The following is an 18,730-nucleotide window of genomic DNA, read 5'->3' as shown; positions in this document are numbered from 1 at the left end:
GGGCAGCTGGGTGGTGGTAGTGGTTTAAATAAAGCAGTGCAATGGGTTTCCCTAGTGTTAGGAATATTCTTAAGACAAGCCTTTCAGCCAACACAAATAATTCCAATCAGGCCAAATTAGACCAAATAAAAGATGTCCATGTTTAATGCAGCGCTCCCAGGTGGTGGGGCGAGCATGGTGAGGGAAAGAGGGGGGGACCACACAAAACCCGAAGACCATGTGTTCCTTTTCTGGTTGGCAGCCTAAATAGCCTGTGGGAGTGATCCACTGCTTGGTGGGCTTTTTTTGACCCTCCCTGGGGAGGGGTCACTGCTTGGTGGGCTTTCCTGCAGGTGGAGTCCAGACCAAGGCAACTAACTCCCAGGGGGAGGGAACTTCCAAAAATGGATGCCTGTGTTACACCTAGGGCAGGTGACAAGGCATCACTTGGGGTCACCCAAAGTCATGGGAGGCAGAGCTGTGGCAGGTGAGAGATGGAGAGACATGCCATGCAGAGAGAGTTTGGATACAGTTTATATTTTATTCAGTGTGGAAGAAAAGGAAAGGGAGGGGAGGGGTGGGAAGGGGAGGGGAGGGGGGGGCACACAGAGAGAAACAGGGTTAGGAGAGAGAAGAGGCAGCAGCCACCTCTTCTCTCCCTCCCCCTTCCCTTCCATAACCCACTGAATAAACTATACCCAAACTCTTTCTGCATGATATGTCTATGCCATGACCTCGGGTCATGGGGAACTTTGGGGAAGCCGCTGCACCAGCCACTTACTGTAAACCATAACAGGTGGCGCACACCTTTAATCCCAGCACTCGGGAGACAGACAGGAGGATCTCTGTGAGTTCAAGGCCAGCCTGGTCTACCAAGTGAGTTCCAGGGCAGGTTCCAAAGCTACAGAGAAATGCTGTCTTGAAAAACCTAAGAAAAAGAAAGGAAAGAAAGAAAAGAAAGAAGAAAGAAAGAAAGAAGAAGAAGGAAGGATGAGGGAGGGGAGGGAGTAGGGAGGGAGTGTAGTGAGGAGGGAGGGAATCAACGTAAAGACTCCTAACAGACCCGTCACGTGATCCGCTTACCATTCCGTCCCGCACGCCGCCAACCTCCCATACCCTCCCGCCCTCCCCACCCTCCCCCCCAGCCCGCACGCACATGCCGAATTATTAGGGCCATGTGTGTCACTTTTGTTTCAATTGTGAGAAACAATGCCTCCCTGTGAGGAACCTGCCTGACTCCACTTTGAAGGAAGGAATCATTATGCTGTATTGTTAAATACAAGTTTCTATTTACTGGAAGAGCTGAGTTTCTCTTTTAAGTCTCTATTTCCTAACCTCCTAACCTGCCCTAACTCATGGCCTTGACTTGTTTTTGAGAACACCCTATCTATCCCCCTCCCCCGATCACATGGTGATGTGGTGGTGGCAGATTTGTGTTACGCTTTCTTTAGTTTGAGAATTTTCTCTTCTGCTTCCTTACTGCTATGTTGTCTCGATTCTGTCCACCTGCTTTGCAACTACTCAAGATTTTACTTCTTAAGGGTGCCCTAAGTAGGGAACTTGGGGCTGCTCTCTTTAACCTGACTTTGGAGACAGTTGCTGGTTGGTCCTTGAGTACACCCCAATAAATAAATCAAGTTCGTTTCAAATTTGGCTCAAAAATTGTGGTAGTGGTCATATTCTTATCCAATGCGTTTAACATGTAGGTCAATTATAGTTACTTTTTTCCCCCAACCAACCAAACATATAAACAAACAAATCTCAGTGTTGTATAGATGAATTATTCTGTTTGGTTAAATAAGTGGTGAAAAATCTGAAAATCAAAACACTCTTTTAAGCTAATAAGTGGTGATTTGAGCAGGATATGCCTGCAGAAACAATGCTTAGTCCTGGAGAGTCATCCAAATTTTTCTAAATGCTCCATTAAATACTTAACTTTTTTTTAAGAGCTCTGTCTCTGAAGCTCACAATAACTGCATTAATTTTGTTATCTGGTATTTCTCAGCAGCTGTAATGAGCTGCATAAACCAGTCTTCATGGCCACAGTTCATTGGTTCAGGACCTAAGGTGTGCCAGTTGTTTCCTGCAAACTGCGCAGTAGATAGGGAGAGAAATGGTGAACTCCTGATGATTGTGTGGGTGGCATCCTCAGAGCACCACACACACACACACACACACACACACACACACAGGCACACATGCCAAACAAAAGAATAAATGAAGACCATACTGCGGTGGGAGGGAGAATAGCAAACAGTGTGACAAGCCTTTCTGCTTTTCAGAGATTTGGAGTCTGAGAAACAACCCTTTTCAACTGCTCCTTTATAAAGTCTTTATCTGCTTTAACTAGGGAAAAGCCAATGCTTTTACAAATGCACCTCCCCTGAAGGCTGAAAACCTATTCTAAGTTAGATACCACTGAAGTCGCCTAGGAGGAGGGGCATGGAAGAGCCTCAGGTGCCATCCAAACAGCATAATTGCTCTTCTTTGTTTCTCCCACAGAGGGCAACTCCCCTCCACTGCATTTACATTTCCCTGGCTAGGAGACTGAGCCCCCTGAGGGAAGGAACTGATGTCCACCAGATCATCCAATCTTCAGGTTTGGCTGGGAGAGAATAGTAATATAAAAGGGGTGCCCCAGGCAGGGCTGGCCTGAAACTCCCTAATTTCACTCTGCAGAGGTAGGATAAGGCCCTTCTCTGCAGATATCAGCATTAAAGAGGCAGCCCTCAGGCACAGTGAGGGTATGGAGACTGGAAGAAGTGAGTGAATATAAATGGCTCCTCTGGGTCTCCCATCACTGACCCCTCCTTCTGTATTGCCCCAGGCTAGCCTTCACTCCTCTTCAACTGGTTAGCTCTGGAGAGCCTCCTTTCTCACAAAGATTATCCCATTATTATTTTCCAAATTTGTCTTTCGAGGGGCATAGGGAATGTTCAAACCTACCTGTCTGGACTATTTTACCATGTTGGCAGGATTCTGAATTCCATTAGATTTTTAAATAACTATTGCAAGCTAAAGAAACGCAGACATGTCTGGTAATAGAAAAAGGGCCTATACCTTCTGGGGGGAAAACACTATCTTTTTTTTTATGGCTGCTTTTCTTTGTGTACCTGCCAAAGTACATAATAAGCAAACCCGTTCCTGCACTTGATTAAATTTAGAGTAGGCAAGGCCATTGCTATGGTTTGACTTTATTGAAGCATGAATATTTGTAAAATGGTAAGATAATGAGACTATATTGGAATCGGTCTATGGAATGGGTTTAATCAAGGCTCCTGACCTCGGAGTCGGAAAATACTTCTGTTCTTGTGGTTTCCATTTCTTCGTACCGTTTTCACCAATGATTTCTGCACATCTATTAAGCTATATCATGGGCAGAGCCTATAACTTTCTGGCTCTTAATATTCACAGAAATGTAAACCAGTTCTATTTTAAACTACAAATCCTTTATTATTTATATGATCTTCAGCAAGTATATGTTATGCCCAGATCGCGGGGTTCCCCCCAAAACCACCACAAAGTCCGCACTCATATGTAAAAGCAAAGAGCCTTTATTTAAACTTAAGCTTCGACTCTCCATCTGTTGAGAGTAGAGAGTGCCCAGCCCAGTTTGGGTAGGGATTTACCAAAGAGGTTGGGGTGAGGTGATTTCCAGGGTCCAGGACCCTGATTGGCTGACATGTCTAGGGGGCTTGGCAAAAGGGGAATAGATGAGTCCTGGGCTCAGCAGCAACTGGTGGTCTTATCTCATCTTAACTAATGGTTGGGTGTCAGGTGCTGCCCTTTAGATGCTGGCCCTCCCTGGGTGGTGTCAGCTTAGGGTTTTTCCTCAAACCCTGTGCTGTCTGCCAGGGCTGCTGTGCGGCCTGGGTCCCCTGTGTGTCGCCAGGTTGTCCTGGGCCCCGCAGTATACTTTGCAGTGGTGCTGGTTAATTTTTTGGCAACTTGACATAAACCTTGAAGAGGGAACCTCCGGAAGAGGGTACCTCAACTGAGGAATTAGCTTGGCCAGACTGACCTGTGGACAAGTTTGTAGGGCATTTTCTTGATTGCTCATTGCTGTGGAAGGGTCCAGTCCTAGTCCTGGGGAGGTTATCCTAGGAGACTGAAGAAAGGTAACTAACTAACGGTGAGCCTGGAAGCAAGCCATTAAGCAGCTTTCCTCTGCCGTCTGTTCCAGTTTCTGCTGCCAGGTTCCTCCTACCTTGAGCTCCCTTCCTGGCTTATGTTTAACGTGGACTGAAACTGTATGTTGAAATAAACCCTTGCTAGTCTCCCTCCCCCCCCCCCCAGCTTTTCCTTTTATCAGTGTTTTTATCAGAGCAACAGAGATTCAAACTGGAACACTGTGTTCCTCCAACTATGGCCCAGGAATGGTTTGAAATAAACCAGAGACAAAGTACTAGCAAACATGTAGAGATTTGTACATAATTAAGATTTCTGTTTGTTTTGTTTTGAGGCAGGATCTCACTATTAGCTCAGACTGGCCTGTAACTCTCTGCGTAGACCAAGATGGCCTTGAACTCGCGGAGATCTGCCTGCTTTTGGCTTGCTGAGATGAAAAGCAGATACCACCAACCCTTCTAATTTCGTTCTGCTCTGGAAGAACACACTCTATGCAACTATGAGTTTCTGTAGTTCCACATTATCTACTTGGAGGTGCTTTTCTGTGGTGGCTAATTGGCTTCTTCTTGACTCCACCTACCCTCTCTCTGTATGGTTTCCAGTCTGGCTACATTCTGTTAAGCCATTGACCGAAAGCAGCTTCTTTATTAACCAATGGAAATAAAACATATTCACAGCATACGGAGGGGAATCCCACATCACACGCCCTTCTTTTTTCATTCACTGATATGTTTTAGTGATTTCAACATTCTTAATTTTAGAGAAGTAGACCAGTAGGACAGTCTAGCTGGAGCTTATCAGTAAAAGAAACACAGCCAAATTCAAGGTCGGGAATTCCTTGTCTTTTGCGTTCTGTTCTTTATCAGACATTAGATTCTCTGCAAAGTTCCTGCTTGCATTTGCAGCTGTGTACATTAAGACGGACAATTACTAGAATGGATTCGACATTTTTCTTCCCCTAAACGAAATGCAATCTAGAAAGGCAATTACGATAAAACGCTGAAGGGAGTTTTCTCTTTTCATTAGCCCAGAATTACAGTAAAGAACCAAAAATTGAAATCAAAGTGCAGCACACATTTTCATAATCTAAGTGGAGAATTAGACTCTCAGTAAGGAGGTTGCATTGGGCCCATCTACTTCAGAATTTGCCATCAGTCATGACACAAGAGATCCAGCCCAAATCATGTGAATGAGGGGGGCTTTGAGGTAAACTCTCATAGGCTCACACTTGCAATCCAAGCACATAGGAGACTGAGACAGGAGAGTTCTGTAAGTGTACCGCCACCTGAGATACATCATGAATGCCAAACCAACCCATGCTACAGTGCAAAGACCTTGTCTGTTGTGTGAAATTTTGATCATGTTCTAACAAAGCTTGCTTGGAGTCAGAGGTTGGAGCTAGCCACTAGCCAACCAGAATTAATTACAGATGTTTTGGGGGACTATAGACAGATAGGACAGAAAGTAGTAAGGTGGGGGTGGAAAGGGATCTCCGCACTTTTGGAAGAAGGTAGAAGAGGACTTGTGGCTTCTTTGCTTCTCTGATCATTCAGGTTCTTAGCGTGATATCTGACTCCTGAATTTTTATTGATAAAGAATAATTAGAATAATGCTTCACTTGCTTAAAAGAAAACAAAACAAAATAAAAAATATATGAACTCTAAACTATTGTAAAGATGGATGAATGATTATAGAAAAGCACACATACTACTGGATGAAGAAAATGAGGACATGACTGTTTCAATATGTGGTTAAGCAGGTTTATTGTAGATATGAGGGAGAGTTCAGTCAGTGGCATCTGGAAGCCAGAATAATCATGGCCAACATAGGAGCGGTAGGGGAGCGAGAGAGGAAGAGGAAAGGGCAAGTGGACTAAGAGAGATCCAGAAGCCAAGCCATTCAGAAGTATAGAGAACAAGAAGGCATAAAAGCGCAGGTCCAAGACTGAGTTGAATAGGGTCCAGCGCTGGGGGAAGGGAAATAAATCTAGCTCTCGAGAAGGAGAGGTTTAAGATGGGGGGAAAAGGGTGAGAATTGCTGGGAGGAGCCACAGGTACTGAATGAGACTTTTCTTGGGTTTCTTTGGTACCTGACTGTTTGGTTGGAAGCTTCACCCCAACCCCTGACATCCATATACCCAAAGAATCTAGGATGTTTGGGTGAAAGTGTCACCTCAGGTCCTGGCATCCATATATCCAAAAAGAGTCTGGAATGTTTGGGTGGAAGTTTCCTCCTCTGGGAGTTGCCTCAGCCCAAACTACACCTTTGAGAAAGCCCACCAAACAGTGACCCCTCCCTAGAGATGTTTAAGACCCCTCCCACAGGGTATTTAAGCTGCCTCCCCAAAAAGAACAAACACGTGGTTTCCCTGTTTTCCTTTCCTATCTCCTCTCTGAGTTCCTAGAAGGCCACCCAGGAGCGCTGGTATCCATTTAACCTGGGCTTTTTTTTTTTTAATTCGGCTTGATTTGGTCTGATTTGGATTATTGCATTGTTGGAGAGGTTTATCTGGTCATAGAAACTTTTCTCCCATGAAGGGAGCTGTTTTTTTCCCACCGACTCAGGGCCACATGTTTGAAAACACCCTTCTCCTCCACACCTGCTATCCACCAGGTTAAAATTGGCTTCGTCTGGGTAAGTTCTGAGTTCTAAGTCATTGCCTTAGAGGCTCAGGGTCTCATGTGGTTTTCAGGCCATCCTGTAGAATATGCGACCATGCAAGGTGCCTGACCTGACCAGGACAAGAACCTGCCTTGTTTGGGCGGAGACAAGGGTCTGCCTTGTCTCTGTGGGGTTCCTTTGTCAGGAAATGTCAACATTTCAAGGAATTCCTCATACCACTCTGTTTTTTTTTTTTTTTTTTTTTGACACAAAAGTCTACCACAGTGGATGAGTTGCTTTAGCATAGAGTTGCAGGATGGACACTCACAATTCAAGGTCTAACCTCCAAACGCCCTTGGGCTGCCTTTCAAAAAACATCCTTTTAAATTGGGGTTATCTGACATGTATGTCCCTTAATGCCTAAAAATTTTTTGCCAGCATAAAACAAAAAAGCCCCCCATATGCCCATGGTTTCTGGATGCTGTGCTCCCACTCCCACTTCCCCTCCCCAACTCTCCCTCCCTGCTTCTCTCACTGTTTGCTGTTTGTTTGCTGTGTGTTGAATGTTTCCTGGTATATAATCTGGACATGCTGAGATTCTCTGTACAATGAATCCATTCCCCCATTTTTCTACTCTAAAACTGCATAGGTACTCCATCCTTATGTTTCTGTTCTCCCTTACAGCATCTGCTAATCTGGTCCTTGATGGGACCACCCGTGTGTTTGCCTGACTTCACCAGTATTTTTAGGTTGATCAGTTGACACTGTTTCCAAAAAAAAAAAAAAAAAAAAAAAGTTTTGCTCTTTTGTTGATACATATATGTAAATAATATGGCCACAATATGCTTGTTTTATGTCTCTGTGTGCATGTGTGTTTGTTTCCACAGTATGCTTGTTTTACATCTGTGTGTGTGTGTGTGTATGTGTGCTTGTTTTAAAATCTGTAAAACTTGTAACTCCAGATTGCAATAGCTCTGGGAAAATACAAACATGTGGATAGCCGCCATTTTTGACCTCAGCACCATCTTTGGTAAGTGTACCCACATGTGCTAGACCTACCAAGGAGACATCCTGCCTCCAATATTCTTTGGCTTACTAAAATATTCCTTCCGATCTTCTTGTCTCTACTAGCATTGATAATCTATAACTGATTGGGCAAACTATATGTCTAAATTTAACTTATGTCTAATTTAGATGTATATAACAGGTAATGGTCCTGAATCTCAAGTGCCTTTACAGATTTGAGAGTATGACATTTAACGAAAGAGCTCCTTACGACAAAGACATGTCAACTCCTGCAGCATGCTATAGTTCCTCCAAAACGATTCATGGTTGCAGAAGACCTTCTGCCTGGAGCTTGCCTTTGGATATGGCAAAGCCACCCACACAGTAAAAAGTCACCTTCTACCTCATCAACTTCCTGGACATTTTATGAGGGGATTGATCATCTCATCCTGCCATGATAGGTAAACTGACACCCCCCCCACCCCAGGAAATCTTCGGGCCTCCTGGACTCAGCAGCTAAAGGCAAGTACCACTTCTAAGACTGATGTTCACCAAAGACCGTGGAGAGACTTGGGATTGTCTGTGTAGCTAAAAAAGCTGTCTCATTTTTGCTCATTTATCCCTGTTAGATCTGTCTGGTGGCATTTGATGACTTAAGGTACTGGTTGTTCTTCATTTCTTAAGTTTCCTGCTAAAAATACAGACAGGTATGCCTCTTTCACAGGCTTCCTAGTCCAGAATCAACACATTTCAGGTGTATCTTCAGAGGTTCAGAGTTTCCAGTTTCCTTTATCTGGTCTGGTAAAAACTAATAGCCTGTAGAGCCCATTTTAACCACACCCATTTTCAAGCATATTTTATAGGTTGTCAGTCCTGCTGCCGGGGCCAAGACCAACTTACAGAGGGTCTTTCAGAGAACACCAACAACTACACTAGCTCCTGGGACTTCACCATTGGTACCACCTTTCCAGGCTCAAATGGGAACCTACCCAACAACTAAAATCTGGTTTTAAAAGGCATATCTGCTCTCATGTCTCCTTCATTCACCCATGCCTCTCATGTAAAACCAGGGCACTTCTCTCTCCCATTCTTTCTGGCAGTTAATGACCTTTCCCTTTCTCCTAGCCACCTGCCTTCTCATCTCCCTCAAGGGACAGATTCCTGAGGTCTCTAGGATGCCTCTCTAACCACACCTCCTGCTGAGAGTGAGCCCACCAACTCCCAATTCTCTCCTCTTCCACATTATTCCATACACACAGGAAGTAGCCAGACTTGAGTCAAAGCCCCTATACCCAAAGAGTCTGTGATATTTGATTGGAAGCTTCACCCCAGCCCCTGGCATCCATATACCCAAAGAATCTGGGATGTTTGGGTAAAAGTGTTGCCTCAGCCCCTGGCATCCATATATCCAAAAAGAGTCTGGAATATTTGGTTGGAATGTTCCCTCCCAAAACCCCTCCCCTGGGAGTTGCCTCAGTCCAGGGTACACTTCAAAGAAAACCTGCCAAATAGTGACCCCTCCCCAGAGATGCTCAAGACCACTCCCACAGGGTATTTAAACTGTCTCCTATAGAACAAACATGTGGTTTCCTGGTCTTCCTTCCCCATTTCTTCTCTGGGGGCTGGAATGTTACCAAGGAGCACTGGCATCCGTTCAACCTGAACTTTTTCTAATTTGGTTTGATGTGGTCTGATTTGGATTATTGTGTTGGCAGAGAGGTTTATCAGGCTGTACAAACTTTTCACTGACATTCCCGATTTTGTTGATGATAAAGACCAAAGTAATTTCTTATGTAACTACTTCCTGCTGAAATGTAGGTGATTTGTTGGGACCCAGGAAGGTTGGATTGATGGTTGAAGAACTACAGGAAGGGAGGGGTGTAGACTGGAAGAAGTGTTTCCCTACCTGCTTGCTGCCCAGGTTCTGGGAGACCACCTGGGGCTTGTAAAGTACAGACAGTTTTGGAGCTAAAATGTCTGAGGTTATATACTCAGAGGCTGGGGGAAATGAAATGGAAGCCCAGCCCCTGGGAGGGAGAGGTTTAGGGTAAGGGTTGAGGTGTCAAGTGTTAGAAGAAGCTAGAGTTACTGAGACTTGTCCTGAGTTTCTTTGGGATGCAACAAGTAAGAGATATTCAAGTCTTGAGATATGAATGTAGATACTGAATTAGATATTTGATACCTAGTAAACACTCATACATTATCATTTTTATGTTGTGATGACACGCAAACAAGCTTGTCACTGACAACACAATTTTCAGTTCACTGTCCCTTCTGACTTCCTGAAGGTGCCGTATTCTGATATCTGCATTATATAAGAGCTTCTTGGTGATGGCTTCCTTATTGGTCTTCCATTTAAGCTGCCGAGCTTAAACACAGAATAACTTCCCAGCTGATACCACCCAAGATAGGTGACCTTCCTTGTTATAAGGCAAGGTGTGTGGTCCTGAGGCTCTTGCAACCAATGTCTGTTCAGTGCTATTCCAGCTCTCCTTCATACATGGCAGGTTCCATTTAATTTGAAACGCTTGATTTAGTGGCTTCTGTTCCAGGAAGGTATCTCTGATTTTTCCATTAAAATGTTATCTCAGTAATCCAATTAACAAATAACTCAGTCTGCTTTTGGACATGTGTATTCTGGGGCAGTTCTTGGCTTGCTTTATACCAGAGCCATGGTATTCCTCTCCTCCTGGTTTCTATGCAGCTACTACATAGAGACTCAGTGGATATGAGAATCTCGCCCAAGTTCAGTCAATCATTTATCTTATAGTGATTTGTTTTAGTAAGAGACCAGAACCAAGGAGTGTCATTCAGAATCTTCCTATAAGATACTGACACGAAAAAAGAATAATTTGCTTTTCTCTTTATTTGTTCATGCATTATTTTTAATCACACATGAGTATATGCCTATGTGAATGTGCCCAAGGAGGCATGAAACCTCAGGTCTCTGGAGCAAGAGTTACAGGCAGTTGTGGACTGCTCAGTATGCGTGCTAGGAACTGATCTTTCTTAGCCTCTAAGGCCATTTCTCCAGGCCTCGGTTTTGTTCTTAAATTCATAGCTATGAAGTTATATGCCTGATTCTCCTGGGAAGAGGAGCATGACTTATAAGGAAAAATAAAACAACTGTAGCAGGAGAAAAAAAAAAAGAAGCAGAAAGAGGAGAGATAGGCAGACCCAAGAAAGAGGTAAGGGTAAGAAGCAGGACATTTATTATTGAGGCCTGGATAGCATCTGCTTTGGAATTGACTCATTCTCTCTTTAAAACTTGGAACCTGCTGCTGGTTTTGATTACTTGCAACAGAAAAAGAGAATCCCTTCAGATCATGCTGTGGACTGAAGGAGGTTAAACTGACCCTTGGTCACACTGTCATTTCTTCTGTGTGGGCTGACCACACACTGTGTTCTCGGCCATGAGGCACTTCTGGGAAATGAAGGGGACCAGTGACATTGAGCTGAAGTGCACGTTTTAAGTGGAACTCTTTTTCTAGGTTTCTCAGAGAAAATACACGGGCCAGGTGAGGACTGGTTCTGAATCATCATGCTACAGGGCACGCCCATGTGCAGCTTCTCCAAGTGTCTCTACCCCTGTGGCAACCAGTCTGCCTCTCGTTCTTCCACACCTTTTACTATTTTTTTTTTAAATCATGGTGCAGTTAATAAACAAATGCTCATAGGAAGCTTCCAGGTAACAATTGGATTCTTTGAAATGATACTCACGGAAGGTGCTTTTCCTTATTGTAATCTAATTTAATGAAAACATATAGGCTGTAGTCCCTTGTGTGAGTATTTCCTTTTGGGTATTGTAGGTTTTCATCATTCAAATGAATGAAAGAGCCAAAGGGTCCCTTATGCAGACTCAATACAGGTAACCTTTGTATGTGTCAGTCACTTTTGTTGTCCCCATGACTAAATACCAGAGAGAAACCAGTGCATAAAGAAGCAAAGTTCATTTTGCTCATGGTTTCGGTGGTGTCAGTTCACGGCTGGTTGGCCCTGTTGCTTTGGTCCTATGGTGATGCAACATTGGGATGTGTATGGGGTAACAAACCCATTGACCACACGGTTAAAATGTTAGAGAGAAAAGAAAGAGGATGGAGACCCAGTACCCACTTTCAAGGGAGGTCTAACAACATCTACTAAGCTTCGTCCCCTCCTAAAAGACCATACTGGCTATTAAGCCTTTTCCACTTGATCCTCTATGGGACACTTGTCTAATTTATAGTAGAATGTAAATACTAATCTCAGGAAAAGCTTAATGTTGACAACATCATAGAAGGCTGAGGCTGAGTAAATGGTTTGAGTTTTATTAGTAACTATTTATTAGTCACTAGTATTCACCTACATAACCAAAGCAGTTAAGAGGATGGTTATTAGGCCCACATGGCCTCACAGTTGAAGTAGGGTAGGAGAGGCATCCTATAGCTGAGCTGATAATTTGAAATCCACTTCTACTTCTTGGAATTTCTCCCATGGAATAATGTGTGTGGGGAAAGTGGGAGATGGTGGGGGTGAGGGTGAAAGATATTGACACAAACCTCCATGTTCCTTCTGAGGATAAATATCAGGTCAGGAAAGCAGAGTGAGTAAGAGATAAATCTCTGTCTGAGGACCCAGAGAGTAAAGTGCTATATAATCAAGAGAATGTGAGTTTAAATTCCCAGCATTCATGTTAGAAAAAAATGGCAAGGTGCGGTTGCATGGGTAGGATTCTAAAACTTGGGGTTACTTCTCTTTGGAAAGCTTAGAAAGGTGTAGCAGATAACATCCAAAGCAAATGACGAGATTTCAAAAACCAAACTGGTCCTGGTATCCATTTGTAAAATGACTTCAACAACCCCACTCTAAAATCCAGTCCCTGCGGGGAAGGGGAAAGGGGAAAGAAGACACTTGTGTTCTCTCCTTCTGGAAAGAACATCAATCCTACATGGCAAGATCGCAACCTGTGTTAGGAATACACATATGAGACTTCACATCCAAATAAACACATGGCTCAGCATCCGATGGTCCCTGAAATGTTAATAAAAACAATACTTCCAGTCTGGTGTCTAATACGTTTACTTCCCAGCAGCATAATACCACTTTGGTCAGGTTGAACCACTGCACAATTTTGCAGCTCTTTCGTAAAAACAACGAAAACAATTGGAAAGACACGATATACATGCAATGCAACGGGGGAAAATGGTACAGTTGGCCAATCCTTCCCTATAAAGATGAAATATCCTTGGTTCATCTCCGCACTGTGTATGTAGAAGCCCTTAGAGCAGGGGTTTTTGTTCTTTCGGGTTTTTGTAGCACCAGATAGACACAGTGGCTGACAATAAATAAGTCTGAAGTCATTGAAACGTTTTCACAAATAGAAATTTTCTGGATCTGAACTTGGATGCATGTCCCTGGCTTGAAGTACTGTTCATAAATGTATGCTATGAAGTAAGATTCAGTTCTAACCCTGTTTTGTTTTTATTTCTGATGCGATTTGTTGACTATCATGAGTTGTAATTTACTAACATCTTTTATTTGCTACTTTGCAAATTCAGGGTATTTCTATATACAAGGACTCATCCATTTTAATATAATAGTGCTCCCACAGCCCACAGATCATGGTTAGGCACACGAACTATTGTGTCAGACTTCATGGGTTCAAGCCCCAACTCCACCAGCTAATCAGGTGACCTTGGCAAAGTCATGCAGTCTGTGCTTTCGTTTTCCTGTGAGTAAATAGAGCCTAGTGAGTAGGGGTATCCTGGGAAGGTGTTCGTGAAAGCATTCGGCACAGAAGCTGCAGCCTGGTAAGTACTACTGCGTGGTTTGTTACAACTGCCTATGTCACTGGGTTGTAACTTTGCTTTATGGCTAAACTATGAGGCACATTTGAGGGGTATGTTCAGAAAAGCAAGCTCACATACATTATGCAGGAAATATTTCATGTCTCCCGTGAGGTGAGGGTTTGCTGTTGTTCTAGCATGTGTGAAGGGGACCCAGGAGTTTTGACCAGAATAAGCGCTAAGGAGTCCCTCACTGTGAACATTAGGATGGCATTACATTGGTCTTCTTTCACAGTGCATTTCCAGAATCTAGCATGCACTGACGACACAGGAATGTCTGTTAAATAAATAGATCCATGCAGAGGTTTGGGAGTTGACATGGGAGCAATCTGTAGCTCGGGTACATTCTAGGAATCAAAGATGAAGGAAGTGGTTGTGGAAAGTACAAAGTTTAGAAACAATGTTTTCATTGACCATGGACTGCTTTGACAAATAGAAAAATCACAGGGGAATTTAATATGCTTGACAATATGACTTTTTTTTCACAAATTAAAGCATGGTCTTCTGTAAACTTTGGAAATGAAATTCCATATTTGAGACACCCATGCCACTTTGTCCAAGTGCTTTGTAAAGAACTGGGGAGATTTTTTTCTACTCCTATAAATTTCTGTAAATCTGAATTCCCAAGCATTGCCCCTGACTTAAAGACCCTTAAATCTTTGAGATATTTCATGTAAATTGATTTCAGATCCTATCTTAGAGAAAATCCTGGTTCTGACTATGACACATGCAATTCTAGTGCCAAGTAATATGCTAGTCAGGTCAAAATTAATTCATATATTCCCTCTTCAATTATTCATTCATTCAACAAATATTCATTGAGTGCCCCACAGTGTGCCAGTCCATCCAGAGGGCTGCAGTCACATCCCATGGTCTTATAGAGTTTGGGGTCTAAAGAAGGACAGGATGATAGGGGAGGTCTTACTCAAAGAGGTCCCTGAATCCTCAGAGAATGATCTTTATCTGTGTCACAATTTTGTCGGAAGCTACTCTTAAATATCCTCTATGAGTGCTTATAAGCAAAGCCACGCTAAAAGGGGAAATATCCAGGCACTCATTCACACACCCACAGATAGTAATAGATGTTGAAAGCAATGTACCACATTTGGTGCCCTGAATGTGCACCCGCGTAAAGGAAATGGGATCAGCTTGGTGTCACGTTTGAGAACCTCATTTGTAAATGGGTATAATTTATCTCTAAGTTCTTTAGATACAAGCTCCAGTTTTTAACAAGCCCCTGGATGCTAGACTTTTCATTTAGATCTTAGCATTGTCTTAAGAGATAGTGGTGGCTCTCACCGCTAGAGAGTTCCCTATTGATTACATGATTGAGGAAGACAAAGTCTGTTATTCTTCCAAAGTCGATTGTAATTTAGGCTCATTATCTCCCTGCAGATGTTCCGTTGTAAATGGTGACAGGATCAAAATGTAAATGCTCCAATGAAGAGGTTCAGTGATTCTTTTACCTTCTGGGCTTGCCTCAGAAATTGCAGCAGGGAAAACGCGCAGAAGAGGTTTGTTCCACTGCCTAACCGGTTACCTTGACCCAGGGAAAGAACTGAGATTCACTTCATCAGATCCCTGTTGAGAAGTCACAGCCTTTTCTCCCTAACTGTTCACACAATATTTATTATATTTGTATTGAACGGAATGGAAGAATAGTCTATTCTGCCATTTTCTTTGAACGGATGACATCAGCCATGTCAATGGCTCTATATGTGATTCTTTAGGAATAGAGAATGTCAGGCCAAATTGTGGTAGATTTGTCCTTACTTTTCTGTCTTGCTTCAATGAAACTTCAGAGACCCATCGGTGGCACTGTAAGTCTTTGAGGATGTCACTCGTGATTACAATATTAGGGAAATGCTTGCATTTCAACAAGCTGAATTTCACTGACGTAAACCAGCCATTTGTATCTGAGACCCACTAAGACATATAACCTATCCTTGGCTTCTGTACGTATGATGGATTGCTTCATCTCAACAAACAGCCTGGTATACATTTATCAGCACGACACATTGTACGAATGAAGCATAAAATACAGAAACTTCTAGAAAACAACAATGGAAAGCATCTGCTTATTTCATAGCTGTTTCTGACAATACTCGTATTGATGGGAAACCATATGTTGACTTCGAGATTAACTAAACGCTTAACAGCTACGTGAAAATGTACTCATCTTAAGCTCCAAATTTATACAATGTACTGACACTCATTGAAATGACCATTTTCTCACTGTAAGGGTAAGATGACTTCCTTTTATGAGAGTGTTGTGGCATCTTCTGAATAGCTTTAATATTTCTTTGTTAAATTATAACTAAAATATATGTTTATTACTTTTTTCTTATAAAAATGAGCACTATCTTTCAAACTGAATAATATTCATATAGTCTCCACGCCGTTCTTCTTGTCATGCTTGTCCCTTTTATTGACCTATTTTATATAACATTCTGGGTTCTTGCTGACGCCTCCCCCAACCACTCGATGGGAACCTGTTACCGCAACAGGATCAATCATCTTGAAATAAATTGGGGTAGCTCTTGGCTGTCTCACTCTTTGTCACCTGGTTGGTGTTGCACTATCCAGAGCAGTGAGACATTTCTGTTGACAATAGTGCCACCCAGCAGTGTGAAATAAAACATGCTGGGCAAATCTAATTGGTTTTGTTTAGTTTCAAAAAGTTGGCTTGTAAGCCATGCTTCAGAAATTTTTTTTTTATGTTGGAGGACTATCTGAAATATCTGATTTGTTATGTCTTGGGGGGGAACTATTTTCTGTTTGTAAAATTGGACACAGTAAAATATCTGACTCTATTTCAACAGTTCAACTAGGTTTAACTAGGCAGTTATTCTTTTGTGTGTGTGTGTGTGTGTGTGTGTGTGTGTGTGTACATTTTTGTGCTTAAGGTACTTACGTGCCAGATAGTTAAAGTTTTCTTCTCATTACAGTATGGAAAACCATATTAGGGGCCTATATTTACCCTAAACTAAAATAGTATTGTGTGTCCAGGATGCCCTAACAGATTTTTGTGAAAGTTGAAAAACCTTATTGGGTATTTACAAGTGGGAAAATGCAAACTAAAACAGATTTACCTTTGGAGGAAGCAGCATCTGTCATTCACAATACTGGTACCACTGGGTTTCATATACCTCAATGTAAGCGGGCCAATACCTTTGATACTAGACTGTCAAAAATATACAGTTTGCTTTTAGGGAAATTAATCAAAACTTTCTGTGATATATCCCCTTGGATGTATATCTATGTGTAACTATTATAATTCAGTTTTATAAATCTCCAAGATTTAAAATAGCAAATAGATAACTATGAAAGCACACTAATGTGTGCAGGATGGGTTTAGACTTCTCCAAAGTTTGTCAATAAAAATAAATAAATAAAATTTAACACGAAAATATGGAGGGCTGGTAACACGTTATCAACTGAGGATGAGTTCATAAAGTGAAGATAATCTCTTACCAGAGTAGTAAACCTTGGTAAACAAAGAACCAAGTTAGAGCAAGTGTACTCTGGTCTTAAGAATTTTGTGGAATAAATATACATTATACTCTGTTGAAATTAATAATAGATATAAACAATACTTAAATTTTCAAAAAGCACAGCATTGGGTTCCAACTCCTCCTTCTAAAAATTAAAAGTTCAGCTAAAATATCCTGTTCTGCCAATACATTCAGAAATGGATAAAAACAGAAAATAAGAAATCCAACTGGTTTTGAGACATTATGTAAGATAAGAACTTGCCATTTTCATAAATAAATCAAATTCTAATTCGGACAGCTCAGCAATATAGACTATGGAATGGGTGAGGGTGAGGGACAATGGGTAGGTTCCTTTCAAGTGGCCACAACCTTGAACTGATGCAGTTTGAACTATAGCCTAATGAAGGGTTCGCTAACGTCCGGAAGAGCCTCAGACTAAAGATTCACTTAATCCTAGCCCTGGTGTTTGGTTCAAAAGTCACAGACTTTATTCTTATACTGCTTCAGTCTGCAGACTGGAGAAGTCCCTCCCTCAACACACTGGGAGTTTCCACTGCTGTGAATGGAAGGTCTGGGTGGGTAAAAAGCGATGAGCAGGGGGCTGGTACCCAGAGGAGGAAGATGTTGAATTGCCTTGGTAAAGGATGGAGACAGCACGTGTTCACAGTTTTGTGACGGGTGCAGTTATTGGTGTTGCCTTTCCCTTTTTTTTCTATGTGCTGGGATTCTGGAGCACGGTTCCAAATTTTTGACTGTCTGATGGTTGACCTGGTAGCTTTTCTTCACGGCCTAAAGATGGAGTTGGGTAGAGGAAGACAGTAGAGAGAAATCAGTGATTAGGATTCATTTTTAAACTATAAATCACTAAAAACATCAAGAATATTCACTACATGATATCTTAGTCACTGTTCTATTGCTGTGAAGAGACAGCATGACCAAGGCACCTTATGAAAAAAAAAGCATTTAATTGGGGGTTTGCTTATGGTTTTAGAGGGTGAGACCATGAGCTTGTTTGGGGACAGTATTGCATCAAGAGGGCAGGAATGGCACTGGAGCAGTTACATAATCAGGAAGTAGGGTGGCAGGGTGGGGGAAGCTGGGCATAGTAATCTTTTGGAATCTCAAAGCTCCTGTACGGTACACCTCCTCCAGTAAGGCCACACCTCCTAATCCTTCCAGAAAGAGTTTTACAAAATGGGAAGCTAACATTCAAACATGGGAGACGATAGTGGTATGCTGGACAGTATCATGTATTCGACATAGGCTGGAGGCATTTGAGAGCAGGGAATCTCAACTGAGAAAAATGCCTTCATAAAGTCAGGCTGTAGGCAAGGCTGTAGAGCATTTTACTAATTGATGGGGAGGTCCCAGACCATCGTGGGTGATGCCACCCCTGGGATAGTGGTACTGAGTTGTGGAATATATGAATATGTGTATATATACTTATATTAACATGTAAAGATATGTTACATTTGTTTATGCTGTGGAATATTACTTTAACTGCATAAAGATGTGTTACATTTGCTTGTGCTGCATTTGTTTAACGATGTAAGGATATGTGTTTAATTATGTAAAGGTGTGCCTGCTCAAGGCACCTGATTGGTCCAATACAGAGTTGAATGGCCAATAGTTAGGCAGAGAAAGGATAGGCAGGGCTGGCAGGCAGAGAGAAGTAACAGGAGGAGGAACCTAGGCACC

The 18,730-nt window shown here is 42.4% G+C and overlaps 1 protein-coding gene across 6 annotated transcripts in view; it reads right to left on the bottom strand.

The window, feature by feature from the left end:
* Positions 1-12,755: 12,755 nt before the first annotated feature.
* The window catches only part of Lin7a (lin-7 homolog A, crumbs cell polarity complex component), a 141,980-nt gene continuing 136,005 nt past the window's right edge, over positions 12,756-18,730 (bottom strand). For all 6 annotated transcript variants that reach the window (XM_038314576.1, XM_038314577.1, XM_038314578.1 and 3 more), the window contains one exon: positions 12,756-17,821. The gene's annotated coding sequence lies outside the window, so the exon portion shown is untranslated. The remainder of the gene's footprint in view (positions 17,822-18,730) is intronic.

The sequence above is a fragment of the Arvicola amphibius genome, chromosome 17 (assembly GCF_903992535.2).
Source record: "Arvicola amphibius chromosome 17, mArvAmp1.2, whole genome shotgun sequence".
In the NCBI taxonomy this organism is placed as follows: domain Eukaryota; kingdom Metazoa; phylum Chordata; class Mammalia; order Rodentia; family Cricetidae; genus Arvicola; species Arvicola amphibius.
This window is presented reverse-complemented; position numbering and strand designations above follow the sequence as displayed.